The 5,982-nt window shown below is 41.2% G+C and overlaps 1 long non-coding RNA gene across 1 annotated transcript; it reads left to right on the forward strand.

The window, feature by feature from the left end:
* The first annotated feature begins 1,493 nt into the window (after positions 1-1,493).
* Positions 1,494-5,226, forward strand: LOC140219331 (uncharacterized). The gene is made up of 3 exons (XR_011895529.1): positions 1,494-1,641; positions 4,912-5,001; positions 5,089-5,226. It is a non-coding gene; the product is annotated as an uncharacterized lncRNA (long non-coding RNA).
* Positions 5,227-5,982: the final 756 nt, after the last annotated feature.

The following is a 5,982-nucleotide window of genomic DNA, read 5'->3' on the forward strand; positions in this document are numbered from 1 at the left end:
AAACCCTCGTTGCTGTCCGTGTGCACAACGCAAGTTTGGTCTAGGCTTTTGCAATAAAGAGATACAACGTAACACCACGTACGCACTTAACCGATTGCAATCAGAAGCGTTGCTATAACCAAACCTTTTTTTAAAAAAAATGCAATGTAGACGTACAAATAAATGAAAGGTGATACTAAAAAGTGAACAAAATTGATTATCAGGACGGTGAGAATTAATACAGTTATTACAGTTTACCTGCAATTTGTGAACTAATTCAGATTACCAATGTAAGGCAAATGAGACATAGAGGAGCGCATGAACATGCAGACGCACAAATAGCACCCTGTCGGTGCGTTTGTATACTTGTCTCAAGCCCTCGTGTTGTATAATCAGATATTGGATAGGGGCCCTAGAACGAAGTTTTCGTTAGCATAGGAATGCGTCACTTTCGCACATTTAGGACAGTTATCTAGCTCGTGATTTAACCTCATAATGCCCCTAAACACAGATGCCAAGAACACAGCACGCTTCGGTTTATTTTATGTTCTGTACATTCGACATAACGCCTCTTCTTAAGATATCTTGTACGGTGTTTACTAAGTCTCCATCCGGATAACCTCTCATTTCAAGCTTCTTGTTTTCCTTTAGTTTAAAAGGCGAAGGGACATAGACGAAGACAAGAAAAAAGACAGGACGAGCGCTAGACATTCTTTTTTATTCTCCAAGTTTCAGATTCGTAAATTATTACTGGTCAAATGTCCCGTTAGCATCGGTGACCATCCCTCAGGCAACGGAACTTCGCTGGACTAACAATACAACCGGCATTTAAAATCTCTTCTTTAATCTGGTGGTTGTTCCCAGCCCGACACAGCGAGATTGAATATTTATACGCGCACTGGAAATTTGCCAAATCGTACAACTATTGATGTTGCCTCAGAACATTGCACGTACTCACTAGAGGAATTGGCCACACTGGAAGTAATGAAAAGGGCACTCTCCCAAATATGAGCCCTATGCACTCGCCCAATTCAAAACGTAACCACCTTTACCATAACCACTGTGTGCCAGGAAAAGTAAAACTTTTAATCCGCCCGAATGGTATCATCAAGCTGCAATGTATCCTATTATGTACTTTTGTCCACCTTGCGGTCTTCCCCAGATATGATTTACTATATATGTATATATATATATATATATATATATATATATATATATATATATATATATATATATATATATATATATATATATATATATATATATATATCATACCACTGCACCTCTAAAAGCGTCTCCGAATTTGCTTTCATTCATAGCACGAGTTGTTAAATTCTTGCGCATTGCATCTGGCCAGTCACTCAGACCCAACAGTAGTGATATTGCGAACGCGCACTTAGGCCGTAAATTTTGCTGACGGCTGTATCGCATATTGTTCGACGCTTTTTATCGATGAAAGATTCGTAATATGTCAAGAAAAGCACAAATCTGACCTCCACTTGTGGAAATCGCCCACCACAACAGTAACCCACTGCTTGAAGCCTACCAAAAGGAGTCACACCTAGTCATAAAAGCACGCTTTTGCCATAGAAGGTGAACAGGCTTGATCGCTCGCACTGTGCTCATTTTCTCGTATTGCACTCTCGTTACAAACCAATCCATGTAAGTTGAGTGTACTGTGGCCTGTTTTGCGGTGGGGGGTGGTGAATGCCACAACGCCTTTGGCAACGCCATTCTGTTTTGATCTTCACATATTTAGCTAATGCGATGGTGTTCCTAATGTAACTCTGCTAGAATTCACCTAAATTGTTCGTTTAGAACTGTGATAAAGAAGTGTTACGTATACACAAGGAAGTAAGAAAAAATGCACAATTTTACAGGGCAGGAAATAGGGCAGAACAGGCTTACCGTCAGCGGTGATATGGCAGATGAAGATATACACCATGATGGTGCCTAGTGGAAGCTTCATTGTAAACATTTAGAAAATCAACGGACAAACTTTAAAACTAGCTTTGTTTTTGTTGTTACGTATATATTTCTACTGGAATCTCCCTCCAAGCAATTTGAACCGTCCGGCACCTGCAGTTCTTTCTTTACTGAAAGAGAAAAAGATGTCTGGTTCGCACGTAAAGCTTGAACAAGCTCGAAATGTCGCCACAAGCGCAAGCAGTATTGAATACCACAGTGCAGATAGTTTCCGGATACCGAAATTATACTTTTAGAGCTTCTATTTTGTTCTGCATTGTGGAAACATTGCTGTTGCGACAATAGTGGCCAGTTCCGGAAATTCAAGAGCGTTTTCGAAAAACACGAGCTGTTGAATTCGTGGCGCATGAAACAATGTGCTTAAAAAACACACTGTGCAGATCTCCAGGTGCTATTTCCCCGAATAAATGTAGGCATTGCAGAAGCATTGCTGGGTAGAGGGCATAAAACGTTCAATGGAAACCCTCAGCGTTTCTGAAAATAGGAGATGCTCTTATTATGTGGGTACGGTAAGCATGGGTGTTCTAAATATGTAGCGATTCCTTGGTTATTCGAGAGTCCACATAAATGTGGTCTAAAAGAGACAATGTTCACGTGTATAGATTTGCTGAGGCAAAATATTCAGTGTAGGTGGGAAGCTTGAAAAATCAATTTTATGTTGAATGACTTTCATGAAAGTCGTACGGCCAAGGACCATGTAAGATGTGTATGGGACAGGGTTTTCTCGCGCTGCAAAACTCACTGTTCTACATACTTGCCTAACGTAAAGGGTTTTGCAACATTTATTAACCGAGACACATAGAGGATTGAGACACACAAAAACACAGACACACACATGAACCGAGACACCCAGATGATTGGTCATCCAGAAAATTCGTCACCCAATACTCGTGCCGCATATAGTTTAATTTATTATAGTATATACTGCGCGTATGCTTCTCAAGTATATTTCTAGCTTTTACTTCTACGCTCGGCCTACCAGAAATAGGCCGGCAAGCAGATAGGCCCCATTTGGTAGATTTACGAGAACTTTTACGTGCGTGAATGCAGCTAATAGCAGTCGGTGTGTGCGAGAGTGTCCTTGTCAATGTACAGCCTGCTTCGTCCTTTTTCCTGCGTTTTCTCACTAACGGGAAACTAATCAGTTTTCCCAGAGATATGCGCTTGTAGTGTGATAAAGTCACCGTCCTTGTGCAATAACTTCACTCGTGCCTGGAAAAGATGAAAGCCACGAGCAAAAGCGTCGACGAAAATTGAAGTTGGTTGACGTTCAATGCCGCTTGAATTCTTGTAAATCACTTCGTCTACTCGGAGCATTATCCTCGCGCGCATTTATTTTGCTTGCATATAAATACGAGCGCAACGCTTGCGCTTGTTGAGCAGACAGAAACAAATTTCAACCAGCTCATAACGGCAATTTCTTTCGTTCTTTCCTTCTCATGCGTAAAGTTGTCTTGCAAGGTTATTTTTATTTCTCCCTTAAATAGGGCAAGCAAACTTGAAGTAACGCTTTAGTTAAATAGCTTTTATCACGAATATAATTTGCAGCACCAAATTAGCAAGTACCTTCTCTAGTATGCTGAGCCATGCAAAAATGAAAGACAGAAAAAAACAACCTTGCAATACCGTTTATTCATCGAATCCCTGTTCGCTTAGCGTGGGGATTTGGCTCCAAACGCAACAGGTGGCTGCTGGATACGTATTATGATGAAAATAAATTGCCAAAGTGCATTCAACATGTGCACAGCTCCACAATGTACGAGGCCCACTTTCTCATCGGTCCGCTTACGAAGGGCGTTTTTTTTTTTTGCGCACACTGTCTAAATCACCTAGCTTAAACGCCTTAAGACGGGACAAATAGCACGACTGGAGCTATCTGCTGAAAGTATTAGCATTTAAAATAAATTGCTCATCTCTACTTCAAGTACTGTTATCTCAGTTTCTAGCTGTTCTGATGTCCCTGGAGTTCTCCCATAATCTGCTGAAAAATGAAAGCGTTGTGCCTTGCCTTTGTTACGCGTAGCCTTTCTATGGGATATGTTGTGTAGCGCATAATATCCATATGTTTTGGACACAGTAGATGAATTTTCGCCGTCCGCATCGTCGCCACCTTTTCCGTAATGTTTTGTATGCGTTTATGTATATGTAAGCTATATGCATTTCTACGCCGCATATGCAAAATAGATGCTGTACTATTCAACCATGACAGTTGCTCAAACTAGGTTTTATGTTTTTGACTATATTCTTTCTCAAAACTGATGAGAAGTACAGCGCGAAAAGGCATGAGACATTAAGGTCAGAGCGCATGCATTTTATAGTAACTTTCGAAATACTGCAAAATAAAACATACGAAAAGCGACGGCACTACAATTGCAATCAAAATGTGATGTAATTTCACTGGCGCGGCTCTTGGACAGCGCCAGTGGTGCCTGCATATTGCAATGCCAACTGTTAGATTACGGCTTATTTCCATTAAGCACAGTACAGAGAAGCGTGCCCTACACAATATGCTAAAGCTTTTAAACTTGTCATTAATTTCGGGGCGCCTGGCTATCTAACATCCACATATAGTCGCGCCTTCACATATTCAGAACAGCCAAAGAGTTTAAACGCTGCGCTAAACCGTGATATTGATATCGATGCTTCGAAGCCTGTACGAAACTGCGATTGCTTTAGAAGCGTTACCTTTTGGGCGAGTTGGTTGTACATGGTTCCTATTAAACTTTTGCGCGCACAAAGACAGGACGTCGAACGAAGAAGGGACACATGACATGCGCAACATGTTGTGAGTCCCTTCTTCGTTCGTCATCCTGTCTTTGTGCGCGAAAATGTTTAATAAGAACCATTGCTTTAGAAGTTTACGAGGCTATACATCTCAATCTTTTAAGCCAGTTTTATTAAGTCCCAGTAATGTTTCTATAACGGATCATTTATTTCTTATGACAGGAGCAAATAATACGTGGAGCTTTCGACACAAGGAACAAGCCTTTCCTTTTGACTTTCTCATGCTCCGGATGTATTGGACCGTTTTGATTCGTAAGCCTCCACTATTTTGCATGTCCGTCAAAATGTTGGTAAGCCATGCATTCCTTTTTGAAACACGTTATATTTTGAATTCCGCAGATGGTGACGGAGATCTCTACAGACAAAGTAAATACGCCTGAAACTAAATTTCTTGACGCAAGCCGTCTATAAGTATGGTCAGGCTAGGTGGTCGCTTGCTAAAACCACATGTAACGAATACGAAATATTTAGGTCCCTATACATGTAAGTATTGGCTCCATATCAATGATATTGACAGGCCTACTGTGAAAGCATTTCGCAGGCAAGCAAATGTTAGAGGTTATCATTCAGCGAAAACGCGCCTGTAAGTACCGGAAGTTTTTCGAATTTTATCGATGGTCCCATCTGTTGTCACTATTGTCGCCAAGACTCGACTGATTATATTCTTTGCGCGACGGTAATACTGCTGTACATTCTAGAATTTGCGCGAGCACCGACGATTACGCTGGTAGGTACATTGAGCAATATATGAATAGCAGGTGCGTGTGATTCGCAGAACAGATTTCGACGATCGTTGATTGCGGTCGCCGGCATCATCCTCGTTCAAGTGTCAGTTGCTTTTGCGGGCATAGACACTCCTAATAAAAGGTTAGGTTCCTGATTCACAGATTTGCGACTCGGTACTTCACCATCACAAAAACTAGGTTTCAATAATAACACCTGGTTTCACAAAGTGAAATGTACGCTGACACGACAAAACACGTAGTTGTTAAATTTTGTCGCGGTTCGCCTAAATTGTCCTTGCGGATATTGACGTCTTGTTCTATGTCATGAGCAGGCAGAAAGTATCGTGTACAAGAATACGTCGTGCACTCTTTTTGATGTACTTTAAAAGAAAAGCACTCCTTAAGAATCGTGAAAGAAGAGACGTGGTATTTAAGCCGTGTATTGACTCAAAGCGCAGCCATGTTGAATATGGCGCGGAGCATCAAAGCATCACTGCAGACAGCGCGT

Source organism: Dermacentor andersoni, chromosome 7 (genome assembly GCF_023375885.2).
Source record: "Dermacentor andersoni chromosome 7, qqDerAnde1_hic_scaffold, whole genome shotgun sequence".
Taxonomy (NCBI): Eukaryota; Metazoa; Arthropoda; class Arachnida; order Ixodida; family Ixodidae; genus Dermacentor; species Dermacentor andersoni.